At 45.1% G+C, this 12,065-nt stretch overlaps 1 protein-coding gene across 1 annotated transcript in view; it reads right to left on the bottom strand.

The window, feature by feature from the left end:
• EXOC4 (exocyst complex component 4) overlaps positions 1-12,065 on the bottom strand; it is a 1,743,085-nt gene that overhangs the window by 333,372 nt on the left and 1,397,648 nt on the right. The window lies entirely within an intron of this gene.

Below are 12,065 nucleotides of genomic sequence, written 5' to 3'. Positions count from 1 at the left end.
CTGACTGGGCATCCGCATGGGTAAATAAGGTAGCCAAGAAGAAGAGGAAGTAGGTAAAGGGAATTTGAGTACAGAGGTGAGTTGGTAGATAAGGAGTTCTGCTGATAGCTGGGCGCAGATTGGTTAAAATGACAGCCAAGGAGAAACAAGCTAGAACAGTGGTCAGATCATGGCATACTCTGAAAACTAGTGTCCTTAATTTAGAAATATTATTAAGTGAATCCATATTGATGTGTTTTCCACGTGTTCGTGTTTCTCCTAAATCTTTCTTGCTCGATGATTAACAATGGGACATAACCCCTCACACAAACCCAAAATGTCCTTTGCGGAAGTGTTGTGGGGAAGTTGGGGCAGTAGATCCCACAGCACGGAGCAAACGGTCCCTTGTTCGAAATACCGTAGGGCAAGTGAAGGGAAGTGAAGGCAGTTGTTTCTTCTCTACTTACGGAGAAATAGTACAAAGAAGTAACTGCCGTTGAAAACTCAGCAATTGCAGACCAAAGGTGTTTTCGTTCTTCATAGTACTTGCAGTGATCATGAATCTCTCAGTAAGATATCATCCATAAGAAGTTCTTTGACAGTTTTATCCGCGTCATTCAGCACTGGCTCCTGCATGTCGCACACCTCCAATCAGGGCCAGGCCCCACAGATAAGCAGGTACACTGTCTCCAGCCTCACTCACCCTTGCACTTGAATGGTAACCAGTGATTTCTGGCATAGGTGGTACGTGTCCATATTTTGGAGTGTATGCGAAAGGGAGCAATGTCGAGCAGCTGTGCTTGCCAAGTTTTCTATATTTAGTCAAGGTAAAGTTTCTAACAGTTTTGAACTATGGAGAAAATACTTTGTACCTCATGACAATGTCCGTTTGGATGGGTAAATTTTAAAGATCAGGTGACAAAATGATGAGCAACAGCTTGGATAGTGACAATATCTGTATAGAAAATTTACACTACAGCTTTCGCAACAAACAAAAGGGTGAAGGTTGCTTTGTTATTACACCTTCAGTGGATGCGTTTCTGAGGTAATCATGGAAAGCAATGAAAGGCGATAGCCTCCAGACTGACTGAATCTGAGTCCCAAAGGAGAGGAGCCAGTGAAAGAATGGTGTGGTGGAGGTACGCCTGGCTGAATTAATACGGGTGTACATGGCATGTTTATACCTTTACCCAGAAGAAAGACTTCGTACTTAAGTAGAACACCCAGGAGGCTCTTACAATACTCAGTCTTGCTGATCGTTAGAGAACTGATCAGGGCTTTCGAAGGGGAAGAGAGATTTTTGAATGCTCAGCAGCACCTATAAGCTGGAGGCTGTGGCAGAGATACAGGTAGATAGTAGAAACAAACTGCTAAGGAGTCAGAGTGACAGCAGAGGTGTACATGAAAGTGGAGGGAGTATCCGAGGCAAAGGATGCCAAGAAAGGTGTTAGGCATGACAAAACGGTCAGTCATCCAGTGCCTTAATGCACTTGGACAGATGTTTGAGCCTGGAGAGAAAGAAGGAAAAAACAGATGAGTGCATCACCAGTAATAAGATGGGAAGACAACTGAAGAGAATAATGTCCCAATGAGAAGCAGATTGGACCCCGGGCTGATAGTTTGGAATGGGTAGAAAAGAGAGCAACAGGAGATGGAGCAGCTGCTGCTGGAAAGACAGGTGGAAACCCCAAACATTACTGAGCTAGAATGTCAAGTACTCTTAGTAGGATTTCATGACCGACCCTGGTGAACATCGGAGAGGTCATGAGGATCGAGGAAGGGAAGTACGGTTATGATGGACAGAGGGGTGCAAGTTCGAAACATGTGAGGCGGCTTCTCCACTGAGTGCAGCGCCAGGGAGCAGATTGAAGAGATGCGTAGAGAGCAGATATGTTTATTCAAATACTACTCTACGTCATTCTCTATGGAGATAAACATTTCTTTAACTGAGCATATTTCTGGGAGGCATCTTTTTCAGCACTTAAGAGTTTTTTAAGACTACTGAGCAGGCCGTCAATCTGATGGGGCTGGAGGCCATCTCTACCCTGGCGAACTGCGTGCTTTATTCTCAGTCCTACAACGCTTTAGCGGGGCGCTTTTTCTGCAGGTACTCCTGCCAACATGAAAATACATGCTTACAGGCCACCACTGTCATGGCAACCAACACTGCATTTTTTTTTTGTATTTCAGACGCAAATGCCCAAAGCATATTAGAACCTGTAATACAAAAAAACAATGGCCCTGACGCACAGGGAGTTTTTTCAATGGAGAATTTTCCAGGCTGGGTCTGTCATGCCTCGCAGCTAAGCTAATGTTGGCAATTTGTTAGTGTTTACACAATCACCAAGTGTAAGGAAACATGCCTATATCCTTGACTATCTAGAATGGGAATGCTCTTCGTGGTGCAAATGAAGCTGACCCACTCTGAATCTTCCCTGAGGTACGATGCAAATCCTACTTTTCAAGACACTGAGTACCTCAATTCAGCTCTTTGGTTATATTTTCAAGACCGCTCTTGAAACCGGTGGAGCTGTCTTTCCGCAGAGCCACTCTGAAAGCCGGAAGGAAACCGACTTGCAGGTATTAAGTGTACAGCAAAGTAAGAGTGAAGCACTTCTAAAGTAGTCCCCCATCTTTCCGACAGAGTTTTCTGAAACCCATTCTTGTCACAAGGGCAAGATGGCGGCATATACACAGTGACATTGTCAAGGGAAGCCTCTGGATGAACAAAATCCCCAGAAGGGGCTGGTGACGTACTACTGTCAGGCACATGCCAGGGATTCAACAGGAACGTACCTTTGTTTGCCGTGTCACAGTACAAGAAATACAAATGAATGCCAACAGAACTTACAGAGGGGTGGCACTGGTTAATGCCAGCCATGGTTTGCAGGTTCAGTCTTCTGAACCTGAGTACCTGTGGGTTTCACACCATCAAAGGGAAGACTGGGGAGACATATACAAGGCGTGACTTCAGGGCTCTAGACTAAACCAGGCTCATTTAACAGGGGCCCAGACCTCACCAGGAGTTTAGGAGCGGATGGGCACGGCCCAGCCATAAGACTGGTGCTGTTAGACCACTGCAGCTGTGGAGTTTGTGTAGTGCGGGCAGCATGGAGGAAGCAATGACGCAGTGGTGAGGGTGAGAAAATGCACAGCACAAAGGCTTTCTTCTTCCAGATCCAGACAACTCCTTTTAGGTACAGACACACATGCTGGTAGGCTGCCTCATCCTTTCATCCTTCTAAGGTGGGGTGAAGTAACACGTTACTTGCAGTGCTAAGGCAGTGCGCAATTACACAGGCTTTCGAGGCACAAAAACACAACTTCCAGTAATCATTTCAGAAATACTTCGGGGTCAACCAGCCGCCAAGATGTGGATTGTCCTCCTACCGAGTCATTTTTCGCTGTCAGTGGGTTACACCCCCCCCCTCCCCTCCTCCTCCTAGTACCCAAACGGTAGCCACCACCACCCAACATTAATCCAAATATCTGCCAGGCTCAGTCTTCCAAACCATTTATTCTTCTGGCCGGCGCATCCAGCTTCTGTCTTTACTCTGTCCCTCCAATCATAAAGGCGTTGATAAAGCACAGGCATGAAAATCAAGATCCTACTCGCCCCCGCCCCGGGATGCGGCTGGAACAAAGCCAAGTGTCCACATCAATACTGAGCAGGGATCGAACACGGCCTCTGATGTGCCCTTGGCAGCGGTGCTGCGCTCACGCGCCGCCTTTTCACCGCCAAGAAAATTAGCGCCAATTATCCTGTAAGCAAACTGTGAATACGAATCAGCTCGCCGGGTGGAGGCGTCGAGGGAGCCGAGCTTACAGAAAGGGGTTATCACAATATCTTCACCTGGTCCCTCCCGGGGGACGCTGCACGCGCGCTCAGGGAGGGAGGGTGAGCGGCTCCGAGGGAGGGTGTTAAAGCGCCAAAGAGTTCTTCCAGCAGGGAATTAAACGTTTAGACAAGCGAATGGTTGGTCGCTTTCCAAACTCCGCTACCCTCCGTATTTCTAACAATAAAGGTTTTCAAGGCGAGGGAGTGTGTGCTGTCAGTGGAGAAGCAGCATCCAGACTTGTGAGGGTCCTGCTATGGCACAGGACACTTTTCAGCCAGTGGCATTGGCCTGCTGGCCTTTGGTTATTGATTAAGAACAATACAACCAAACAAGGATTTATAAAGCGCTGCAAATCAGGAGGGTCTCAAGGCGCTAAAGTTGTTAACTGCTTTCTTTTTTGGTTTATACGAGAGAAAAGCAAGGCGAAGACACTCAAAACACAGTAGAAAAAAACAAGGAGAAAGCACCACCTCACTGTACACTGTCCTTCCGTAGCGCCGGGACGCCCCTTTGCTGAGGCAGCCGTGCGCTATACAAGTCACCATAGCATAGCATAGCATAGCATAGCATAGCATAGCATAGCAATGAAAACAAAGGTACAGAGTGCTCAGTTTGTAAAATAAGTGTAGGCCCAAGGTGTTCTTAGGAGGTCAGAGCTCAAGAAAGCCAGGGTTGACAAATTCTAGGACAGCCTCTACTTAATCCTACTTCTTTCTTTCACCACAATACACTTCTCGTCTCTTATCTCACTTATTCGGGTTATTTTTCACTCTAACTTCTACATTACTCACTGTTTTCCTATCTTTCTCTTCCTTATTCTTTTCCCATTTTTTCCTTACTTTGAGTCGAAGTCTGATGAAAAATAAGTCATGGTCCACAAAAATGAGTGACAATGCCCCCCTAGTTGCAACCACAGGTGCAAATTAAACACAGTTTTTATATGTTGGTGACAACAACAAAAAAAAAACACGTTATGCCATTCATGCAGCCTCACAGCACATTTGATAATTTGTTAACCATGCACCACAAAAGTAAATGGGAAAGAAAGAAGAGGTTTTTATATTTAGCACATATCATTATGCAAACCTAATGTCCAAGTTGTTCTCAATGGGGACAGAGGAAACTGAGGGACAAGTGTAAGAGCTTCAAGGCCTCAATTTGATATGCGCTTGCGTGATGCCGACATTCCTACTGAGATGTGCTACACATATGGCTTTCCTTAGGGCTCCACGTTGAGCCCTACTGTCTTTAACATCTATATCACACCTCTTATAAAACTTAATCAATACTATGATCCATCCTTAATTTCATATGTAGATAATACTTGTGCCACATCTGATCTCAATGAGGCTGTATTTATACCTCAGCGTAAACTTTTATACATGCTTGTCTGAACTAGCTAGTTAGATGAATTCCAACTGCCTGAAGCTGAACTCATAAGATGGAGGTACTAGTTGTAGGTGGCCCAATTTCTAACTGGTCCTCAACGTGGGGCCCTCCAATCTAGGTCCCACCTCTATCCCCTGGCATACTGTCAAGAATCTGGGTGCCTTTTTGACTGCGCCCTTTCTTAGTTCAAATTCAAAGAGCTACATGAAGCTGCATTTATTATATGCAAGCTCTCTAGAAAATTATATATTTTTCCTCCTGCAGTGGTCCGGGCGCTTATCTTTTAACACCTGGACTATGGCACCTACCTTTACTTAGCTGCTCCCTCCTATCTTGTGAAACAGCTTTTGATCGTTCAGAATGCTGTAGCTGCTTTGCTTTTTAAACTCCTTTGTTTTTCCCCAATATTGCCACATTTTTAGGTTTTGCCTGTTGACATGGCATTTACTGTCGCTGCAGGGGGCATTGCTTACTATAAAGGGCTTGGAGCCCATGCCTAGCTTACCATTAACTGGCACCATTGTCTTCCCTTCCCGGTCTCAAAAATGGCCAGCACATGCCAGGCGTCACTTCCTTTTCTGTCTGTGGAGTATGGACCAGGCTCAGATTAATTAATCTTAATTAGTGTCCGTCCGCAGCTTGTGCTGTGAGTGAGGTCATATTTCTTCTTCCCCTCCAACCCCCGTATCTGTGGTGCTTATTTGCCCCTCCATTCCACCCCCTATCCATGTTGTTCCTTCTCCTCCCACCCCAATACCCGAGTGAATTGTCATAGAGCTTCCCAATTTTCAACTCTGGAATTTCTTTGGTTTAAACCTCTGACAATCTGTTCTGTTCACCTCTTCTTACAACAAGGTGATTGTTAATACCATTCTCTTTCAATACTGACTACGTCTGCTGCTCCTGTTTGGAAAAGGCTAATAACATTTGTAGCTCCACAACACTGCCACAACCTGGGACCACCTCTGTTACACCCAAAGGTATGATATATGTTTCTTCCTCACCCACTAGCCCCTCCCGGTCTAAAACGCATTTATTCGTAAACAAACCAGTTCTCACAGAAGAGTTTCACATACTAAAAGCTTCTGTATCGGATCAAATGCATCAGAAGTTTACTTAGATCATAGGACAAAATAATTGGTAACATACTGTATTTGTGTTATAACTGGCTGTGAAGCGCTATAGGCTAATTCAGTCACAACTTGGGCAACTTTCCATACCATACAATGCCACTCAACTCCATGCGACACAATGCCATTCTGCTGCACGACACACAATGCCACTCCACAACACATGAAGCCACACCACACAATGCCACTTCACTCAATGCCACTCCAACCCACACAATGCCACTCCACACCAAACAGTGCCACTCCAAGCTGCATAATGCCACTCCACACCACACAAGGGCATTCCAGACAATACCACTCTACACATGCCACACAATGCCACTTTACTCTAATTCAGACAAAGCCACTTCACTGCAATCCACACCAACATTGACACTCCACTTAATGTCATTCCAAGCCACAGAATGCCACTTGACTCCTCGCACTGCCACTCGAATCCCCACAATGCCACTTCATCCCATGCCACACAATGCTGCTCCAATCCACTCCACACAATACCACTCCACACCACATCAAACAATGCCGCTCCAATCCACTCCACACAATGCTATTCATTGCCACACAGTGCCACTGCACACAATACCACTCCACATCAAACAATGCCGCACAATGCCACTTCACTGCACACCATAGCACCCCATTTCACACAATGCCACTCAATACAATGCTACTCCCCTCAATGCCACCCACTCCACTCAATGCCACTTCATTCCACTCAATGCTACTGCATGCAATGCCACTCTTGACTACACAATACCATTCCACTCCACGCCACACAATACTAATCCATAAAATGCCACTCCACGTTATTTAACTACTTTAATATGTACACACCCTTTGTTGTTCTTTTTGATACATTTATTTGTGATCTCTTTAATTGATTTCTATAATTCATATATCTGAGGCCACTAATCCGGGCACTAATAATTGGATTTTGATAAATTAAATTGGACTATTTTTAAGTGAAATCCCTTGAAGGCACTGTTACCTGATATAAAACTCCACGCCACACGCCACTCTACGCCACACAATGCAACTACATGCCACACAAGGCCACTCCACACAATGCTACTCCATGCCATACAGTGCCATGCCGCACAATACCATACCACTCTACACAATGCCACCGAAATCGGCCGTTACCGACCGGTAAAGAGCTTCCTACATCTGGCCCTAAGTAAGTAACCAACCATGCTCACTACAGTTGTTACTTATAGGTTGCAGACTGGCAAGATAACCCCAGATGTTCAGAAGGCTCATGAAGTTCACAAATCTGTTAAGACAAGTATGCCTTCAAATGTTTTTACTCCATACCAGGTTTTAATCACCACAACAATAGAGCGTGTGTTATCTGTTACAAGTGTGTTTGTCTTGTCTGTCATCTTTCTTACAGGGTTAATCTCCACTTGTAGTATGATCACAACTACCTAGTGAGCACAACCCGCATGACGTTTTTTCTAGGTGACTGCGCCTGCTAAATGTCGCAAAGGGCATTATTGATGTTCTTCCACTTTTTTCCTCTCCTTAGGTAATGCAAATAACAAATTACTCTGGATTTACCGCTGTAGGTACATATTAGCTTATTATTTACATATAGTTTTCACTTTTTTGTAAATCCCATATTCTACATAGTGAAACGTGAGTAAGGTGGGGAATTTGTGCACCCCGTCCTGAAGAAGGAGTTGATCTCCGAAACATGTCGACGCACACATGAGGTGATGTACATAAATACTACATAAACACCTCGCACTTCACATTTTAATAGTACCAGCGCGGGGGTCTAATTAAATATCATTTAGTCCTACCCCACGAGCCAGGCACTTTTTAACTTTTTCACTCACCCCACTACTCACTCACTAATTATTTAAAAAAACTCACTCGCACCACGCATAGTCATTGAATAAAGTGCTCCCGCGTAGCCGTAGGTCGCAGCACGCCGCATCCCGTAGAGGGGTGCGAAGACCCCAATGATGAAGCATGACATCAAGGGTCCTTTTGGTGTGTGAGGGGTATTTTAAAAACACAAAGTGCTCCCCACCATTGTAGGGAACACTTTCTAACACAATAGGTGGATTCCTTTTGTTTACTCAAGCTTACCAAGGGAGTACAAATCCACTCGTCAGACTCTCTCTCCCCTCTTTTTTTTTTTTTTTTTTTTTTACAACTATAAAGTAAACACTTGCTGGTATAGAAGAGTGGACAACGGGGAGGCGGGTGGGCTAGTGAGGAATCCACAGGCAGATACTGTATCCACCAGAAAAAGCGTTACCGAAGATAAGTAAGTTGTTCTTCTGATGGATACATCTGCCAGTGGATTCCTCACCTTGTGAATAGAATACCACAGCAGTCCCCATTCCCGGAGGAGGGAGTCCACTCCTCTATACCAAGAAATCCTGAAGATCAGAACACGCAAAATGGCCATCCCTCCTCACTTCGGAATCTAAGCAGTAATGCTTCGCGAAAGTGTGGAGGGAGGCCCAGGTTGCCGCTCTACAAATATCCTCTACAGGAACACCTCTAGACAAAGCAGATATAGAAGACTTTGCCCTAGTAGAGTGAGCTCTTATACCCTCTGGAGGTTCCTTACCAGCCAAGGAGTAACAGATCTTGATGCACAAGATAATCCATCTGGAAAGTGTGTGCTTGTGCACCGCTCTTCCTTTCATGCAGCCAGCAAAACCCACAAAAAGCTGGTCGTCCACTCCATAGTCTTTAGTCCTATCAAGGTAAAAACTCACCGCCCTCTTAGGGTCCAGAGAGTGAAGCCGCTCCTCCTCCTTGGAAGGGTGAGGGGGGGATAGAAGGTAGGAAGGGTAATGGACTGCCCCAGTTGGAAGGGAGTTACCACCTTAGGCAGAAAAGCAGCCCTGGCCCTGAGAACCACTCTTTCAGCATGAATGGTCAAGAATGGGGGTTTCGAACTCAGAGCTTGAAGCTCACTTACCCTCCTTGTCGAGGTAATTGCAACCAGAAAAACAGTCTTGAAAGACAGTAGTCTCAAGGGACATTTGTGCAAGGATTCAAAGGGAGAACCCATCAAGTAGGTTAAGACAAGATTTAAGTCCCATTGAGGCACAATAAAAGGAGTGGGCAGAAATGTGTTGGTAAGGCCCTTAATGAAACGTAACACAATAGGTGACTTTAATAAAGACGGCTGATCCTTCAAGCAAAGGAACGCCGACAAAGCCCTGCTGGGCCAGAGATAGAGCAAACTGGAGAATGTCAGATAAACGAGCCCTCAAAGGGTCAATAGACTTCTCCCCACACCAATGAACAAACTTGGACCACCTATAGGAATAGATAGACTTGGTGGAGAGACGTCTGGCGGACAAAATAACGCCCACCACGTCAGAAGGAAGAGAAAAAGAATTCAGGTTGCCCCGTTCAATCTCCAGGCATGAAGGTGTAATGTCTGGAGGTGGGGGTGTAGAACCTGCCCCTGCGACTGCGAGAGGAGATCTGCCCTGAGAGGGAGACGGAGCGGAGGGCACGAGGAGAGGTGGAGAAGATCTGTATACCACACCCTTCTTGGCCAATCCAGGGCGATCAATATAACTTGGGCCCGGTCTTGGCGAATCTTCCTCAGAACCCGAGGAATCAAGGGTATGGGAGGAAACGCGTAAAGGAGTTGTGAGCCCCAACTCAACTGAAACGCGTCTCCCAAAGCTCCCTGCTTCGGAAACTGGAGACTGTAGAATGACGGGCATTAAGCTTAAACCTGCACCTGTTGATAAGCAAATATACCCAGGCCAAGGAAGGGTTGCTCTACTTGGGATTTATGGACCTCTCTTCGGCCTTTGATCTAGTGAACAGGTCCAAACTCTGGGCTATTTTATTAAGCATAGGGATTGACCCATCTTTAGTAAATTTTGTAGCCGCTCTTCATCAAGGGCTTTTAGCATCAGTCAGGGTCACTAGGGAGGGGGGTCGCACCAGTCACTTTAGTTCGAGGCGGGGCGTCAGGCAGAGCTGCATCCTGGCGCCCCTTCTTTTTACTTTATACATTAATGCCCTAGACAAAAATCTGGAGGGCGCCTCACTGGACGTTCCGCGTATAGGAGATTCTGTAATACCGGTTCTCCTGTACGCGGATGATGCAGTGTTGTTGGCTAGGACGGGCCTTGGTATCCAGAGACTATTGGATTCCTTCGGGACCTTTATGGGTTCTTTAGATTTGAAGGTCAACAACCCTAAGGTTATGATTATGGGCAAACGTCCGAGGGGGCAAAAACGTAAACTTTTTTTTTGCAACGGTGTGGAAATCTCAAGGGTACCTGTTTTTACTTATCTTGGGGTTTTATTTGATGAAAGAGGTACATGGGGCCCCCAGCAGAAGTTAAAGTCCATCGTTGTAGCTAGGTCAACAATTGCACTAATGGGCTTCGCAAAGCGGCTGGGGGTGAGACCTATGGATGCACTTTTAAATGTGTACAAATCGAAATGCCTGGCAATAGCCTCGTATGGGGCCTCTGTATGGGGCTATATACCTCAGGAAAAAATACAGGTGGCCGAGAATAAATTCCTAAGATCCCTCTTGGCGGTTCCCCAATCTACTCCCACATTTTCTATTCATTCTGAATTGGGGGTGGGATATGCGAGTGATCAACTGAAGGTTGCCCCATTGATTACCTGGATTAAGACTTGGCTGAACCAAGAGATTTCACTGAACCATCTTATTTTGAGAGATTGTATGGTTTTAGATAGGGTACCCTGGCTAGTTTACATAAAGGAAATGTTTTTAAAACTCGGGCGCCCTGAAATTTATCTGGCTCCAGAGCTAATTAAAAAGGAAGACATAGCCTGGACAAAGAAGAATGCCCTGAGTATGTTAGCTCTAGAGCGTAAGGAACGGGAACTGTTGAAACCCTGTGCCAGAGCTAATTATGCTTTATTGACATCAATGTCTTTAGAACCATATTTAAAAATTGTCACAATCCTGTTCCATCGTCATCTCTTAATTAGATTCAGGTTCAACTTAATCCACTTATCGTTAGGCCATTTTCCAGTCTGGGGCAAACCGGAAAGCTCACCACCTTGTAGCTGTGACAACTTCTCGAGCCAAGACACAATGCACTTTATCATGTTCTGTGAGCAGTATGCCAAAATCAGAAAAACTTTTTTAAAACCGTTACTGAGGGAGGCTGGGTTTTTACAAGTCAGACCCGCATTGACCTACTTGCAACTATTAAGTAGTTCCCGAGTAATGTTTGGTGTTGCAAGTTTTCTGGTAGCAGCTGTTCGGAATAATGCTAAGAGATCAGTTACCTGTAATCGCTCTGACTGAATTTGTTTTTTCCTTTTGGGTTTTAATATTTGTATATCCCTGATTTGATGTACTTTTTTAACAGTTTTTACTTTATGATAAATTTGCACATGTGATTGTATGTACAGGAAGTAATGAATTGTCACATTGTTGCTTTTATGATTTTAATTAATCGAATACAGTGTTTTTGACTGACTGACTGACAGTCTAATTACTGAGTGCAGACATTTTATTTGAATGTTCTTTGAATCTAGCAGCAAAACATGAGCTCACTTCAACCTTACTTTGCTCGTGTAGATTTCCAGCTTACAGAATTTTTGACTGTGATTTTACTTGGGGCTCATCAGCAGGGCAGACACAGTAGGATTACTTTTCAGCTCCAGTAGGCACTTCTGTTTATAGAACACTGTACTTGACAGGTTGTTTTAATTCCATTTGGTAGCACAGCAACACTCTAAGTACTCT

Source organism: Lissotriton helveticus, chromosome 1_1 (genome assembly GCF_964261635.1).
Source record: "Lissotriton helveticus chromosome 1_1, aLisHel1.1, whole genome shotgun sequence".
Lineage (NCBI taxonomy): Eukaryota > Metazoa > Chordata > Amphibia > Caudata > Salamandridae > Lissotriton > Lissotriton helveticus.
This window is presented reverse-complemented; position numbering and strand designations above follow the sequence as displayed.